This window comes from Nerophis lumbriciformis, linkage group LG28 (assembly GCF_033978685.3).
Source record: "Nerophis lumbriciformis linkage group LG28, RoL_Nlum_v2.1, whole genome shotgun sequence".
Taxonomy (NCBI): Eukaryota; Metazoa; Chordata; class Actinopteri; order Syngnathiformes; family Syngnathidae; genus Nerophis; species Nerophis lumbriciformis.
Genome location: NC_084575.2, coordinates 798,718 through 816,998, shown reverse-complemented (window position 1 = coordinate 816,998; position 18,281 = coordinate 798,718). Strand labels below are relative to the sequence as shown.

Genomic DNA, 18,281 nt, shown 5'->3' with positions numbered 1-18,281 from the left:
ATACACCTTATTTTGGTAAATAAACAGTAGCTTATATGACCCCTTTAAATCATAAGTTGCCTGATCAGAGCGAGACGAGTCGTGGCTCCTCAGCTTCATGCAGGACGGAGTGGTAGGAGGCGTGGGCGTCTGGGCGAGGTAAGGGACAAGCAGTAGAAAATGGATGGATGGATGTCTCTCACCCCGTCTGTAATAGTTACATTTAAAAAGGTTAATATAACTTCGTCTTTAGCCTTACGGCCATACTACCCTGAACACGCCCGATCTCGTCCGATCTCGGAAGCTAAGCAGGGTCGGGCCTGGTTAGTACTTGGATGGGAGACCGCCTGGGAATACCAGGTGCTGTAAGCTTTTACACTCACGCCAGAGGGCGCTCTTTCTCACTTCTTGCAAAAGAAAACAATGGTTTTTATTTCACTTTCAGTTCAATTTACCCTAACATGTCTAATATTTATCCATCTTTGGTCTGTTTTTGCCATCTTACCCGGCTACAAAAACACATGTCATATTATAAATTGACCAGTCACGGACTTTTGAGCGCTGATAGTCCGTCAATATGTTCAACACCGGGGTGATATGAACCAATCAGCGTGCCTTATTCCAACATCTCACACTTTCTAAGCCAATCAGATCCGCCTCTGTCCAACTTTCTTCAACACATTTAATATTTGGCCAATGACAGAACGGCTGCTTTACTTCCGGTCTCATTAGCATATTTCAACATTTAACCAATCACGGATGATGATGACATTCCGCTACCTCCCAAGAAAGGAACTTCTTTTCAAAACAACATTGCATACTTTTTTGACACTTCAACGTAAAAACAATATTTAATTTTCTGCAGCTGATAAGAAGAGGGGAGAGTATTATTCACCTGTTCACGTTTAGTAAGGTGAAGATACACAACTACAAGAAGTGAATGCAGTAACAGTTTGGCCGTACAGAAGTTCTAGCAATATAACAATATAACAATGTATCATAATTAATACACAATATGAGAATGTGTGCTGTATAAATGAATGAATTAATTACTTAATTTAATTAGAACACAACAGGAGCAGTAAATATGCAGGGATTACCTAAACTGATGTGTTGTGTTATTTTATTAATATGAAAATGTTGTTGTTGATTGTTTTATTTCATTTATAATTAATTGAACACAACATTAAACCGAGTACAAGACCAAATGTGCCAGATTTTGCTAATGTATTGTGTTGATTAACAATAGGAAATATCTGACAATGATTTACTCGTCAATTACTTTATTTTATTTATAAAAGTTTAGACCCAAAATTAAAAGGCATACAAGAGCCCATGTATTTAAAAAGTATTAGTTTGCATTTCTCTTGAAGGACTTGGATGAATAAAGGCAGACACAACGTCTTCAAATCATGTCAGACTCGAGGTGGACTGTTGGCCTGAAACAGTTTGTCAGCACTGGGACCTGAAAAATACTCCTGACTTAAAAATACTCATACATAAAAACAAAACAAAAAAAGAGCAAACAGGTGAAAGTAACGAAAAAAGTTGCAATGTTGACTCTTATAACACAAGGTGTTTTTTTCCTTTAAAGCTGTCATTGCTCAAAAAATAATAATGAATCAAAATAATGTTGTTATGAATTATTGACCTATTGAAGGCTCCAATTACTGCACATTAAAAATTCCACTTTTAAATATTTGTTGGGGGAAATATTACATATTTTGTGTGTTTGCATATAAAAGGCAACATTTTCTTTGACAAAAATAGCATAAAATATAAAATATATTAACGTATAATTGACGGATAGATCTGAAGTTGATATCAAAGTTTATAGGTTTAAAGTTAAAAAAAAAAAAAATAGCGTCTGATGTTGTGGGAGAACACCTTGCAGCCATAACTCGGGGCGGGGTGGGGTTTGGTGGTAACGGGCGTGTATATTGTAGCCCGGAAGAGTTAGGGCTTCATGGGATTCTGGGTATTTGTTCTGTTGTGTTTATGTTGTGTTACAGTGCGGATGTTTTCCCGGAATGTGTTTGTCATTCTTGTTTGGTGTGGGTTCACAGTGTGGCGCATATTTTTAACAGTGTTCAACTTGTTTATACGGCCACCCTCAGTGTGACCTGTATGGCTGTTGATCAAGCATGTCTTGTAGTCACTTACGTGTGTCTACAGAAGTCAAATACAACATGTGACTGGGCTGGCACGCTGTTTGTACAGGCTGTAGAGGACGCTAAAGGCAGTGCCATCACGGCACGCCCTTAGTATTATTGTCTGGGTGAAAATCGGCAGAAATTCGGGAGAATGGTTGCCCCTGGAGATTTCCGGGAGGGGCACTGAAATTCGGGAGACTCCCGGAAAAATCGGGAGGGTTTACAAGTATGACGCTGTCAAGGGCCATTCATATAAAACTTGCGGGCCGTACTAACATTACATTTTCATATTAAGGTGCGGGCCGCAAAATAACGTCTCGCAGGCCGCAATTGGCCCGCGGGCCGCGTGTTCGAGACCACTGCCCTAGTGTGTGAATATGAGTGTGAATGTTGTCTATCTGTGTTTCCCCTGTGAAGAGGTGGCGACTTGTCCAGGGTGTACGCCGCCTTCCGCCTGAATGCAGCTGAGATAGGCTACATCACCCCCCGCGACCCCGAAAGGGACAAGCGGTAGAAAATGGATGGATGTTTCTTTTCAAAATATTCCTGGTCATATGACCTAAAATCTCAAATTCACTTTATATTTGAAGTGTTTTTTTCTAATGTCATTCACACCTTTTTGTTTTAAAATGTAAGTTTAATTGGATTTTATATACATTTGTAATATTGAACATCATGGTTTCTTTTCTAGCTCCTGCTACAACTACGAATATCCAACATGTAACCAAATTAACTCTCAATTAGAGCTAAAATAAAATACATATTTTTGATAATTATCTTTATAATATTCATCATGAACTATGACTCACAACTACGACTCTTACTGGCCTACTGCCTTCGGTAATGGCACCATTACCGATAGTTCGGAAATCGGCACAATCTTGTGGGGTTTTTTTTAGCCAAGGAACAAAAAAGGATTGTCCCAATTCAGCTGGTATACATCCACTGTTGTAAATGATGTTGCACAACGTTAATAACTTGTTAATAATTTTGTAGTGTATTTTCCGTAACATAGGGCACACCAGATTATAAGGCGCACTGCCGATGAGCAGGTCTAGTCAGGTCTATTTTATACAAAAGGTGCACCGGATTGTAAGGCACATTAAAAGGGTCATATTGTGATTTTTTTTCCTAAATTTAAAACCCTTCCTTGTGGTCTACATAACTTGTAATGGTGGTTCCGTCCATCCATTTTCTACCGTTTGTTCCTTTCAGGGTCGCGGGGGGTGCTGGAGCCTATCTCAGTTCTTTGGTGAAAATGTTTCATAAATTATGTTTTGCAGATCATCTTCAAGCCGTCTTCTGACCGACGCTTCAGGATGTTTTGTGGGCGGTCTTATTTACGTGGCTTGGACAGCGTCTTCTCCCCCTCATCTTTGTTGTAGCGGTGTAGCGTGCAAGGACGGGAGTAGAAGAAGTGTCAAAAGATGGCGCTAACTGTTTTAATGACATTCAGACTTTACTTCAATCAATAACGGAGCAGCATCTCCTCATCCGTGGCTCACTAATGCAACAACAACGCCGGAAATGTTTCCCGTGAAAAACCTTCCGACTCTCTAATAACTAAAGTCCGTGGGTGAATAATGTAAACTCACGACACCGGTAGTTTTTAGGGCTTCCATGGCGAGATATAAATTAGAACTTTACACTACTTTATATTAGAAATGGCAACAGCAGAGGATGAATGTCCCATAACAAGAAGATAGAGAAAAAGAAGAAGCTTATCGACTGCGGTGTCGATATGGTGCCGGACTACAATGGCGGAGGCGCGCAAATTGTCAGGACTTATGCAGATCCAAATACACATCAGCAGGTACCAGAAGGTAAGAAAAGTTGATTTTGCATAATATTGTGTAACAAAACGCCATATGTCTCCTAATAGGTGCCATTTTGCGGTCCTTATACACACACCATAATAAAAGCCGTATGTTGAATCATAGCACCTCTGACTACGCTAGCCGTAATGCTCCGACAATCCATCAAGCGTTGCTGCTTCTTAGCTTACCAAAGTCATATTAAAACATTTTGAAAGATTGTTATGTTCAAAATTCTCAGGCACCAAATAAAATAGCTTCGAGGTCGGTAAGCACAACCAGAATTATTCTGTCGATTTTTTAAAAAAATTATGAATTTTAAGTGTGCCTTATAGTCCAGAAAATACGGTATCATGTTCATTTCGAGCTTTCAGTGATGATTCTGTTAGTATATCATCTGGACCGTTAGCTTTTCCTTTCTTTATTGTAAATATTGCAGTTATTACTTCCCCTGTTATAATATTATATCCATCAGTTAACTCTATAAATTGCATTTTTGCTCAGTTTGTGTCATCATATAGCTCAGTTACATATTCAACCCATCTGGTTGCTATCCGTTTTGGCCTTTTTCCTAGTTTTTCTATGTGATTTTCCACCCCGACGCATCACTACCTTATCGTGATGAGATGGTTCGCGCGCCTCCATGACCTCAAGAGCTATGTCGGCTGGAGTCTAATACTCCTGGCAGGGTCTCCCATGCCGAACAGGTCGAAGGGTAGAGACCAGACCAAGAGTGATCCCACCAGTTCTCCAGGTTAGGGGTTAGACTTAGGGCCAATAACCCGCTCCCGTAAAAAAGAGTTTATTACAGAAACCCATAGCAGAGCAAATTCACTAGCGGGAAACGCTGTAGCCAGTCCTCGAAATGAGAGAGACACCATGACCCAAGGGCCAAAGCCAACAGAACCAACGGGACGCCCTAAGGCCGAAAAAGCTTCTGCTGCACCCCAGAAAAACGATGAAGATTGGAAATTGGAAGGTTCGAACACTTTACACAAGTGGCAATATAGCACTGGCAGCAAAATAACTAACCACCAAAGGAATCGACATCATAAGAATCTGCTAAACACACTGGACAGAACAAGGAAAAGTAGAATTGGCAGAAGGAGAAACAATCATTTACTCTGGAAGAGACGACGACAACCACAGGCAAGGCGCAGGCATACTAATGTCAAAAACTGCAGTAAGAGCCCTGATTGATTGGACACCTGTCAACGAAATAAATATTTAAGCCAGGTACCATTACCAACACATCAAACTGACTTTCATACACACCTACGCCCCAACAGAATATGCAGAAGAACAAGCTAAGGACGAATTCTACAAGACGTACTTGACAGGAGGAACAAACACGACATGTTGATTGTGACAGGTTTATGAGAGAGTCATGGGCAAACATGGGCTCGGAAGAAGGAACAACAATGGAGAACGACTCTGCGAAATGTGTGACATGAATGAGCTGGTCATAACTGGGACTCGGTTCCCACAAAAAGACATACACAAGGCAACATGGGTATCTCCAGATGGGAAGACCAAGAATCAGATAGATCATACACTTGTCAGTAAGCATTTCAGGAATTCAGTAGATGATATACAAGAGCGGGCAGCACGGTGGAAGAGGGGTTAGTGCATGTGCCTCACAATACGAAGGTCCTGAGCAGTCCTGGGTTCAATCCCGGGTTTTAGGATCTTTCTGTGTGGAATTTGCATGTTCTCCCCGTGACTGCGTGGGTTCTCTCCGGGTACTCCGGCTTCCTCCCACCTCCAAAAACATGCACCTGGGGATAGGCCCCTCCCACCTCCAAAGACATGCACCTGGGGATAGGTTGATTGGCAACACTAAATGGTCGCTAGTGTGTGAATGTGAGTGTGAGTGTTGTCTGTCTATCTGTGTTGGCCCTGCGATGAGGTGGCGACTTGTCCAGGGTGTACCCCGCCTTCCGCCCGAATGCAGCTGAGATAGGCTCCAGCACCCCCCGCGACCCCAAAAAGGGACAAGCGGTAGAAAATAGATGGATATACAAGAGCATACAGGTCTGCAGACATCGGAAGGGACCACTATTTGGTTTGCACAACAATTAGGCTGAGGCTTAAGAGAAAACCTAATGAGAAGAAAAGCGCCAGAGTCAAGTATGACGCGGCAAAGCTGAGGAAGGAAAACATCTGGAAGACATTTCCCATCAGTCTAAGAAATAGGTACCAAGTCTTGGAGGAGGAGAAGCAGGGTGGAGTGGAAGATGAAGAGGTGGAACGCGACTTCAGAGTAATGGAGAAGGCTTACATGGAAGTAGCCGAGGCAGTTCTGGGCAGACCATCATCTTTTGCAGATAGATCATTGTTTTCAAGCTTCATGAGGCAGCCTCCTAATGTTAAGTGTTACCAAGCTCCTTGTGGCAGCCTCCTAATGTTAAGTGTTACCAAGCTCCTTGTGGCAGCCTCGTGATTGTAAGTAATAGGTTCTGTGTTTTGTGATCTCTATCATTGTCATCCTTTTGATGTGATACATGCTAATTCTCTTTAGTCTCTATTTCAGGATTATGATTGTGGCAGTGTAAAGAATGCAGTTTGGAACTAGCAAGCAGGTATTTGTTGTTGCAGCATTTTAGGCAGACTCACGGGCATTTAAGGGGCAGTTATCGTTATCCATGTCCATATACACATTGCCCATGCAGTTTTAGTGAGCTACTAAATCATTCATACAAAGTTCATGGTAAACAGCAAACTCCCACATGCAAAGACCTAACGACAAAAAGAGATTATTTTCAACACATAAATCGACATCTGAGGCGTAATGAAACGGTTCCATGTATATTTTTAGCTTGCTCATTTAAAACAAATGTATACAGTACATTTAACACACACAAAAGCAGGAAACACAACCAACATTCATTGATAGATTTTAGAGCTAATGTCAGACAAATCTGAAGCTGGGCCAATAGAGTCTGTCGATACAGATCATGAATTTGAAACACTTAGTTGTGACAGTGACGTGCGGTGAGGTTGATGGCTGGTGAGGCACTGACTTCATCACAGTCAGATTTACAAACATATGAACCCTAAAGAGTATCTTATTCACCATTTGATTGGCAGCAGTTAACGGGTTATGTTTAAAAGCTCATACCAGCATTCTTCCCTGCTTGGCACTCAGCATCAAGGCTTGGAATTGGGGGTTAAATCACCAAAAATGATTCCCAGGCGCGGCGCCGCTGCTGCCCACTGCTCCCCTCACCTCCCAGGGGGTTATCAAGGGGATGGGTCAAATACAGACGACACATTTCATTATACCTAGTGTGTGTGTGACAATCATTGCTACTTTAACTTAACTTTAACTTTACACATACAAACTGTAGCACACAAAAAAGCACATTTAATAAAAAAAACGTTATTATGGTCTTACCTTTACTTACAAATTAAGTCCATGCGCCGCAACTAAAGGCCTCACTTAAACTTTCCACGTGCAAGATTGAATCTATTTAAAAAAGTGTAACCGAGGGTTTATAAATGTGGCCTATACTGTATGAAACTACAAAATAACAAACACGGAGGCTCCAGTTTACACGAGGACCACTTTATTTACTTTCTTTCAAAAACTTCCGCTCCACCCCATGTCATCACTTCCGCTCTTAGCGCCTTCAAAATAAGAGCTCGAGGCATATACTGTATAACAGCGCATAACAGGAACTTAACATCACAAAGAGGAAAGCCCATGAAAATAGGTTACAAAAGTTATTTAATAAGAAGCCAAAAAGTGCAAAAACAATAATGTTCGTGTTGGAGGAGTTGTGAATTAGGTACACCTGCAGTCTGCAGGTGTACCTAATGTTGTGGCCCTGCAGTCATTCACAACTCCTCCAACACGAACATTATTGTTTTTGCACTTTTTGGCTTCTTATGAAATACATTTTTTAAATAGATTCAATCTTGCACGTGGAAAGTTTAAGTGTGGGCTTTAGTTGATATAACAATTCTACGGCGGGGGTGCAGGAGGCGGGGCTACTGGAGCCTCAGCCAGTGCGTCTTTTGCAGCCGTTTTATGATCGCTCAGCACAATAAATACGTTACACACATACAGTTGTTGACAAAATACACTGTACATTATATACCTCAGCTAACTAAACTATGGAAATGTATAATATAATTCATATAGCAATACAGTCTCACTGCACAGCAGACCAGCAGTTAGCCAAGTCATTGTGCAATCCATGTTGAGGCACTGAGTGACGTGCCTCAACTGGCTGCTGTTCACCGCACCGTTTCTTCTCAGTATTTGAACGGCAAATGTGAAAATTCAGCGATTTTGAATAAAAATAATCTAAAACTGGTGAAGTTAAATGGAAAATAACTTTATAGTATAATCACTGGATACATATAACAATTTAATAAAAAAAAAATCTTTTTACATTTTTTTTCTTTCCATGATGACAGGTGAGGCCCCGCCTCACCTACCTCTAGTGGCTGCACGTCACTGAGTTGTGATGATGCAACAATTGAAATTGCAAATATCTATTGAACAGGAAATTGCTTGTATTTTATTGAAGTTATAAAATATTGTTCATATTCTAAAGTCAGTTATTGATGAGGTCTTAAGTACAGCATCTTGGCCTGTCACAAAAGTTTTAGTTTGCGATGTATTTCAGCATCATAAACTACAAGTTCAAGAGTCACTAACTGATGAGCTGTCCACTGTCCTATGCCAATCTAATCAATTAGGCGTAGCTATCGCAAAGGACGGCCCCCTTGCTACTGCATATAAACGTAAACAGTACTAAACATCTCACTTTTCTGTTTTAGAGCCAGTTGAGTACATACCAGATGCCCAGTGGAATAAGGCCAAGGCAAAGCTGCAGCCAACTTCAAGAAAGCGACAAAGGCTGAAGTTTACTACATACCACTGCACCCAAAAGGCCAAACCACAGAAAGCTTGGAAAGTGAGAGAATGGCTTTGTTGTCAGAAATAAAAAAGCGTGACAATGAAGTGGTGATAAAAGCAAAAATGGAAAAAAAACCTTCTCCCACAGACGACGAGAGGTCGTTGAACAGAGGCCCATGATAGAGGGATTCAAAAAGTGGTGGCCTGCCCTGTTCCAGCAGAGTGAAGTAAGTTAACTTTTATTTTTATGTATTTAACTGTAAGAAAATGGCACATTTTTCTAAATACATTTGATTGAATATTTTTCAGACTAATGAGGAGTTCTTGTGGATCACTACAAAGCCACTGCAGTCAAAGTTTGTGTCACAACTGCACCACTTTTCACTCAAGCTGATGCACATCTTCAAAAGCAGAGGAGGAGTGAAGGGGCAACAAATCAAAGAAGTTCTGGCAAACATAGATTTGGTAAGTAGAAATGGTAGAACTGTTTTATTGAATTGATTTATTTATATATAGTAAGTGGCCTAAGCTTTGTGCAAAATAGTTTAGAGTTTCCCTTTCATTCATCCACTTTTTTGGTGTGCAAAGCAACTACAAGCTGGTTTGGGGCCTTTATGGTTGTGTGCCCTGCTCAGAAATGTGTTACAGATGTTATACTCTAGTCTTCAGAAGCTGTGCTGGTTTATCTAGTTTTCTTTACACCCTCTAGTCAACTTGCCCCCCTCCCTGTGCCACTGTTGCACCAATATTTAGCTACATTCTGTTTAGATTTTCCACCCTGCTTTAGTGTGACGACATTGACATCAGGAGGGAGTGCATCCTGAGAAGCCTTGTTATCTACCTCAATGAAGATCCACACACTTTCTTCAAGGAATATCTGCTAAGTTAATAGTTTGTGTTACACAGTAGCATGAAATAGTCTTACCCATTCTTATTTACATATATTGTGGTCCTCGGAGCTCAACACACTACAACTTTTTGAATAAACAATGGGGCTCTTTGAATTTTTATTTTTGTTTGCAATCACTGGTAAGTGCAAGAAAAGACAGAGTCAGAATCTCCTAAGCTGGTAGTGGCAAACGGGCGGAGGCCCTGTGGAGTAAAACAGCTATTTCTGTGCCACAGGTCCATCTCTATAGGGATGTGGTTGCTTAAAAGGATCATGCTGCAACAATTGCATTATGTTCATGGCTGCTTGCTCAACTTATTTACTGGCCAATTTCAAATATTATATATATACATATATTTATATAATGAACAGGCAAATTGGGAAGAGGAGGGTGCCATGATTGGGTATAAAAGTAGATTCCATGAAATGCTCAGTCATTCACAAACAAGGATGGGGAGAGGGTCACCACTTTGTCAACAAATGCGTGAACAAATTGTTGAACGGTTTAAGAAAAACCTTTCTCAAGCAGGAATTTAGGGATTTCACCATCTACGGTCCGTAATATCATCAAAGGGTTCAGAGAATCTGGAGAAATCACTGCATGTAAGCAGCTTAGCCTGTGACCTTCGATCCCTCAGGCTGTACTGCATCAACAAGCGACATCAATGTGTAAAGGATATCACCACATGGGCTCAGGAACACTTCAGAAACCCACTGTCAGTAACTACAGTTGGTCGCTACATCTGTAAGTGCAAGTTAAAACTCTCCTATGCAAGGTGAAAACCGTTTATCAACAACACCCAGAAACGCCGTCGGCTTCGCTGGGCCTGAGCTCATCTAAGATGGACTGATACAAAGTGGAAAAGTGTTTTGTGGTCTGACGAGTCCACATTTCAAATTGTTTTTGGAAACTGTGGACGTCGTGTTCTCCGGACCAAAGAGGAAAAGAACCATCCGGATTGTTATAGGCACAAAGTGTAAAAGCCAGCATGTGTGATGGTATGGGGGTGAATTAGTGGCCAAGACATGGGTAACTCACACATCTGTGAAGGCACCATTAATGCTGAAAGGTACATACAGGTTTTGGAGCAACATATGTTGCCATCCAAGCAACGTTATCATGGACGCCCCTGCTTATTTCAGCAAGACAATGCCAAGCCATGTGTTACATCAACGTGGCTTCATAGTAAAAGAGTGCGGGTACTAGACTGACCTGCCTGTAGTCCAGACCTGTCTCCCATTGAAAATGTGTGGTGCAATATGAAGCCTAAAATAGCAGAAGGGAGACCCCCGGACTGTTGAACAACTTAAGCTGTACATCAAGCAAGAATGGGAAAGAATTCCACCTGAGAAGCTTCAAAAATGTGTCTCCTCAGTTCCCAAACGTTTACTGAGTGTTGTTAAAAGAAAAGGTGATGTAACACAGTGGTGAACATGCCCTTTCCCAACTACTTTGGCACGTGTTGCAGCCATGAAATTCTAAGTTAATTATTATTTGCAAAAAAAAAATAAAGTTTATGAGTTTGAACATCAAATATGTTGTCTTTGTAGTGCATTCAACTGAATATGGGTTGAAAAGGATTTGCAAATCATTGTATTCCGTTTATATTTACATCTAACACAATTTCCCAACTCATATGGAAACAGGGTTTGTACATAATGTGTGGAGATGGCGATAGGCAGCCAGAGGATGTGGGAGTTGTTATCGTAGGCTTTAAAGTCCTGAGCAACGTGGACATTGTCATCATGAGGGTCATAATGATATTTGGCCTCATTTATGCCCTTGATCTAAGCTTTGCAGACAACCTCAAGTACACATTTGAGTTTTCCCAGAAGATCCTAATGAACCTGGATGGGCACAAGCTGAACACAAAGATACAGCAGCTGGAAATCAAGTTGTTTGCATGAGAGGTGAACACTTGTTGACAAACTTCATCATCGGATCTTTATTTTTGTTTTTGCCTTCATTTTCACCCATTTAAGACAATATGACCTACAACATTTTCAACTTGAGAATTGGACTCAGAATTGACTAAGTTACAGGGAAGAAGAGTGAAGTGCTGAAGTACACAATCAACATATGAAATGCAGTCATGGGGAGTGGAGAGAGATGACTTTAGGGTTTGGATTGGATCAACTTTACCTCCACATTTGATCTCTGAGTGTGACGACCCTCCACACTTCTCTCCTCCGTTTCATCACTCAACTCAGGATAAATGGATTGACTTCCATTCAAGATTTTGGATTTTTATTTTTTGAATAGCTAGTACTGTCTCATGTTTTGTTTTTACTTGCTAACGTTCAAAAGCTATTTGCTAACATCCCATTAATATCAGATTCCTGCTCTGTGAATGTTAACTTTTTCTTATTTATTTTTGTTTGTTGCCAATTTGATGCATGGGAATTTTGTAGTTGCCTTGTTTTCTTTTCTTTACTGAATGCAGCTGAGATAGGCTCCCGCAACCCCCAAAAGGGACAAGCGGTAGAAAATGGATGGATGGAACTCCATTCCATTTAGGCTAATGGCTACATTAGCACACTTGCGCAGGACTCAAATGTGTTTTTGCAGTTTCCTGAGTGTTCATTTTACACCACTTTAAACTATTTTGGAGAACCATTTCTCGTAAAGTTTGCCTGGAGTTATTTAAGAAAAGGTAAAACTGTTTCTTGGTGTTTTATAACTAAGACTGAGTTCTCTATGCTTTGTATCAAGTCAATTTGACATCTTTGTTTATATAAAACTAAGTTGTTGGTCTGTGTTGGTACGCAAATCTGACATCTTTATGTCAAATTGACTTCTTGATGTTTTGTTTTCACTCAAACGCAACATTTTGGTTTGTGTTTGCAAGTAACTTTGACATCTTGTGGTGTTATATTCAAGATTGTTGAATTAAGGATTATTCTACATTAAAAATACCAACCAGGTTTTGTCTGATGTGTTTTTATGGGATGTAGGGTGATTTTTAGCTTGCTTAATTTCCAATCAATTTTGAGTTGGGCACATAAAATCAATTTCACTTAGTAACCAAAATAAATTCATTTGAGCTGTATTTGTTAAAAATTAGTCTGACAAATGTAAATCAATTTCACTTAGTTATTGCAATAATTTCAGTTTGGCTTTATTTGCTAAAAATTAGTTGGATTAACACATTTTTGTTGTATTGTGAGAATGTACTAATTTTGAGTTGGGCCAACATATATTTGTTGGATGGAAATCCTGCCCTCATTTTAATTGAGTTTATCCAATGAGTCATTTTTTGAGTGTGTGGCAGAGGTGTGGACTCGAGTCACATGACTTGGACTCGAGTCAGACTCGAGTCATGAATTTGATGACTTTAGACTCGACTTGACAAAATGTAAAAAGACTTGCAACTCGACTTAGACTTTAACATCAATGACTTGTGACTTCACTTGGACTTGAGCCTTTTGAATTGACATGACTTGACATGACTTGCTACTTTCCCCAAAACCCAAAGATGAAAAAGTTATTCGGGAGCGCTCCGTATTTTTCATTGTGTACTTGTCTATCAGCGTTGCGTGTGTCAGCTGGTGTGGTCTCAGTACAACAGCCAATCAAATTACATCTACTTTGTTTTCATCACACAGCATTCATCCAATCAAATTGCAGGACAACCAACGAAGAAGACATGTCCAAACCACACGCCAGTGAACAAAAAATGATACCTAAAATAATTTTGTTTGGGTATAAAAATTACGAGGTGGTCAACACAAAACGGTTTGCAGTATGCAACACATGCGGTTCCAAAATGACTGATGGAGAGGCAACAACTTCCAACTTCGTCCGGCATTTGAAGTTGCACAAAGAAGGGTAAGTTTTGAATGTAAGATAACGTTTATTGGCTAAGTAACGTGACTTTTATTTGCTGTGTAGTTAAATCAGTGAGGCTGTAAACTCACTGCTAACGTTATAACGTTATTGCAAACACGGGAATCTGTTGCAGTTCACTACCTTATTCATACTTTTTGTTCAGTGATTTCTTTAAGCAGGGTTACGTTAGTCAATATATCACACGTAACGTTAGACGGCGGTCAGCAGCACCGCGTATTTTAGCCACCTAAAAAAAGACAAAAATAGTCAAATAAAGGTCAGTTAAAATGTATACTATATTATGAATATGGGTACCGTTTTAGCTAGCTTTCTGACATACTGTTGGTTGTTTACCTCAGTGGTCCCCAACCACCGGGCCGCGGCCCGGTACTGGTCCGTGGATCGATTGGTATCGGGCCGCACAAGAAATAATTTTTTTTTTCTCTTTTTTTAATTAAATCAACATAAAAAACACAAGATACACTTACAAGTAGTGCACCAACCCAAAAAAACTCTCTCCCCCCTTTTGTTCTGGGCATTGAACATGAAGACTCTTCCTTCACTGTTCCGAGTGGCCATGAGAGTCTTGGCAGTGCCTGCCTCCAGTGCTCCAGTGGAGCGAGTTTTCAGCCATGGTGGCATCATACTACGCCCCCATCGTGCACAAATGACTGACAGACTCTTGGCTAATTTGGTCTTTTGCAAATGCAATGCAGCATAGGGCCCTGACATATAAAAAGTACAACTTTTTTGTTATGTTCACGTATATGTCATGTTTTTTCAATGTTAACACTTTTGTACAAATAAGTACATTTGCACTTTATTTTTCAATGTGTTTGTTCTGTAAAGGAATGAGTTAATGTTTAAAATGACTGGTTAATAGTGCTATTATAAAGTGCAATGTCAGCACAATTTTCTTTCCTGCAATTTAAAATGCACTTGTTTTAATAAATAAATACAGCGTTTGAAAAGCATACACAATCTGTGTTAATATATTAGTCTGTGGTTAAAAGGACTTGAAAGGACTCGAAACTCAAAATGCAGGACTTAGGACTTGACTTGAGACTTTCCAGTCTTGACTTTGGACTTGACTCGGGGCTTGCCTGTCTTGACTCGGGACTTGACTCGGACTTGAGGGCAAAGACTTGAGACTTACTTGTGACTTGCAAAACAATGACTTGGTCCCACCTCTGGTGTGTGGTGTCATTTTTCTAGCTGTTAAGAGAAGTATTTGATCTTAAATATATAAATAATCCTCCATATTGGCAGCCATAGTGATTCATTTATTCAGCAGAGCATTAAAACTTGGATCTGACAAAAAGTAAACACAAATGCTGTCTTCCTCTCTGATAAAACATGATAGCAACATGCATCTGCTAGCTCATGATCGCCCCCACTTCTCAGTGTGGCGAGTTGGAGTACTACAAGAGGTGCTTAAAGCTGTATTTTTAGTCTTATTATCAAGGAATAATGAGGTCACACTTATATTAAAACATTAATGCTAAGGTTTTGTCCAGTAGTGGACCAGTAACGTCTGATGATGATGATGATGATGATGAAGATGTATCTGTGCAAGTGAACAATTGGATCCACAAGGGACAACAACCCTTTCCACAGACTACACACACACATCAGAAACATAAATGTTAGAAGCCTACAACAATATATGTGAAGAAGACTTTAGGATTAAAAGTGAAGATGTGAGGTGAAATAAGTACAAATGCAGCAATAAAAACAAGCAACTCCACTCACGATGGCTCTAAAGTTCAGTGATGTGTTGCTAACTTCAGCATTTTTCTTCTTTGTTGATGTTTTGCAGTAGTTAACATCCATGATGTAACAATGCTGCTAATCTACCAGAGTCCACATTTTGTTAACCATTTTATTCATTCATACTTTTAATTGGATAATAACATCAATATGTGTGAAAAAAAACAAATGAAAATAATAAGATGTCCTCTCTTTAACAATGACAAAATACAATAAAATAGTAGCTGTGGAGTTAAAAACTCAGAAGTGGCAGTAATCCATGCCCTACGTGGTCAAAATCAGTGAAAACTACAATTCCCAGAAAGCCGAGGTAAAATGGCCGCCAAATGACTAATTGAAGGCAGGGTAAAAGGAAGGAGGTCAGTCAGACTCATTCACCAAACAAACTACATGGAAGGAAGAACAGCTAGCAGCCACAACCGCAAGATCCACTCAACAAGTTTCTCCAAACACACCAATGGTCGGTGAATATGCTTCATTTGATGACCATGGAAATGTTTGTGTGATATGTTTAACTTCAACCTGCAAGCTTGTTAAATTGCTTACTGAACTATCCTACTTTGTTTGCCTTCAAGTTAAAGGGGAACATTATCAGCAGACCTATGTAAGCGTCAATATATACCTTGATGTTGCAGAAAAAAGACCATATATATTTTTAACCGATTTCCGAACTCTAAATGGGTGAATTTTGGCGAATTAAACGCTTTTCTATTATTCGCTCTCGGAGCGATGACGTCACGTTGTGACGTCACATCGGGAAGCAATCCGCCATTTTCTCAAACACCGAGTCAAATCAGCTCTGTTACTTTCTGTTTTTTCGACTGTTTTCCGTACCTTGGAGACATCATGCCTCGTCGGTGTGTTGTCGGAGGGTGTAACAACACCAACAGGGACGGATTCAAGTTGCACCAGTGGCCCAAAGATGCCAAAGTGGCAAGAAATTGGACGTTTGTTCCGCACACTTTACCCACGAAAGCTATGCTACGACAGAGATGGCAAGAATGTGTGGATATCCTGCGACACTCAAAGCAGATGCATTTCCAACCATAAAGTCAAAGAAATCTGCCGCCAGACCCCCATTGAATCTGCCGGAGTGTGTGAGCAATTCAGGGACAAAGGACCTCGGTAGCACGGCAAGCAATGGCGGCAGTTTGTTCCCGCAGACGAGCGAGCTAAACCCCCTGGATGTCTTGGCTCACACCGTCCCTTATGCCACCGAAGATGATCAAGAAGAAGAATATCGACCCTAGCTTCCCTGGCCTGCTGACATCAACTCCAAAACTGGACAGATCAGCTTTCAGGAAAAGAGTGCAGATGAGGGTATGTCTACAGAATATATTAACTGATGAAAATTGGGCTGTCTGCACTCTCAAAGTGCATGTTGTTGCCAAATGTATTTCATATGCTGTAAACCTAGTTCATAGTTGTTAGTTTCCTTTAATGCCAAACAAACACATACCAATCGTTGGTTAGAAGGCGATCGCCGAATTCATCCTCGCTTTCTCTCGTGTCGCTGGCTGTCGTGTCGTTTTCCTCGGTTTCGCTTGCATACGGTTCAAACCGATATGGCTCAATAGCTTCAGTTTCTTCTTCAATTTGGTTTTCGCTACCTGCCTCCACACTACAACCATCCGTTTCAATACATGCGTAATCTGTTGAATCGCTTAAGCCGCTGAAATCCGAGTCTGAATCCGAGCTAATGTCGCTATAGCTTGCTGTTCTTTCCGCCATGTTTGTTTGTGTTGGCATCACTATGTGACGTCACAGGAAAATGGACGGGTGTATATAACGATGGTTAAAATCAGGCACTTTGAAGCTTTTTTTAGGGATATTGCGTGATGGGTCAAATTTTGAAAAAAACTTTGAAAAATATAATAAGCCACTGGGAACTGATTTTTAATGGTTTTAACCCTTCTGAAACTGTGATGTTCCCCTTTAACTTGAACCTGCAAGCTTGTAAAATTACTTACTGAACTATCCTCATTTGTTTGTTTAAACTGCTGCCTTCAAGTTAAATGACTGCATTACATTTGAGCATTGATTGCATACTGTGTTTGACCACTTTAAAGCTCATGTAAAAGTTTAAAGCTGAAGTTAAAATGTTAACAGGTTTAAAGTTTAAGTTAAAATAGCAAATGGTTAAAGTTAAAAGGTTTGAAGTCAAAGATTATGGTTTAATGTTTAAAGGGGAACATTATCACAATTTCAGAAGGGTTAAAACCATTAAAAATCCGTTCCCAGTGGCTTATTTTATTTCGAAGTTTTATTTCAAAATTTTACCCATCACGCAATATCCCTAAAAAAAGCTTCAAAGTGCCTGATTTTAACCATCGTTATATACACCCATCCATTTTCCTGTGACGTCACATAGTGAAGCCAACACAAACAAACATGGCGGATAGAACAGCAAGATATAGCGACATTAGCTCGGATTCAGACTCGGATTTCAGCGGTTTAGGCGATTCAACAGATTACGCATGTATTGAAACGGATGGTTGTAGTGTGGAGGCAGGTAGCCAAAACCAAATTGAAGAAGAAACTGAAGCTATTGAGCCATATCGGTTTGAACCGTATGCAAGCGAAACCGAGGAAAACGACACGACAGCCAGCGACACGGGAGAAAGCGAGGACGAATTCGGCGATCGCCTTCTAACCAACGATTGGTATGTGTTTGTTTGGCATTAAAGGAAACTAACAACTATGAACTAGGTTTACAGCATATGAAATACATTTGGCAACAACATGCACTTTGAGAGTGCAGACAGCCCAGTTTTCATCAATTAATATATTCTGTAGACATACCCTCATCCGCTCTCTTTTCCTGAAAGCTGATCTGTCCAGTTTTGGAGTTGATGTCAGCAGGCCAGGGAAGCTAGGGTGGATATTCTGCTCTTGATCATCTTCGGTGGCATAAGGGACGGTGTGAGCCAAGACATCCAGGGGGTTTAGCTCGCTCGTCTGCGGGAACAAACTGCCG

The 18,281-nt window shown here is 40.4% G+C and overlaps 1 protein-coding gene and 1 non-coding gene across 2 annotated transcripts in view; both read left to right on the top strand.

Moving 5' to 3' along the window:
- The window catches only part of LOC133570631 (uncharacterized), a 682,377-nt gene that overhangs the window by 185,580 nt on the left and 478,516 nt on the right, over window positions 1–18,281 (top strand). The window lies entirely within an intron of this gene.
- Window positions 233–351, top strand: LOC133571184 (5S ribosomal RNA). Its single transcript, XR_009810340.1, has one exon. It is a non-coding gene; the product is annotated as a 5S ribosomal RNA (ribosomal RNA).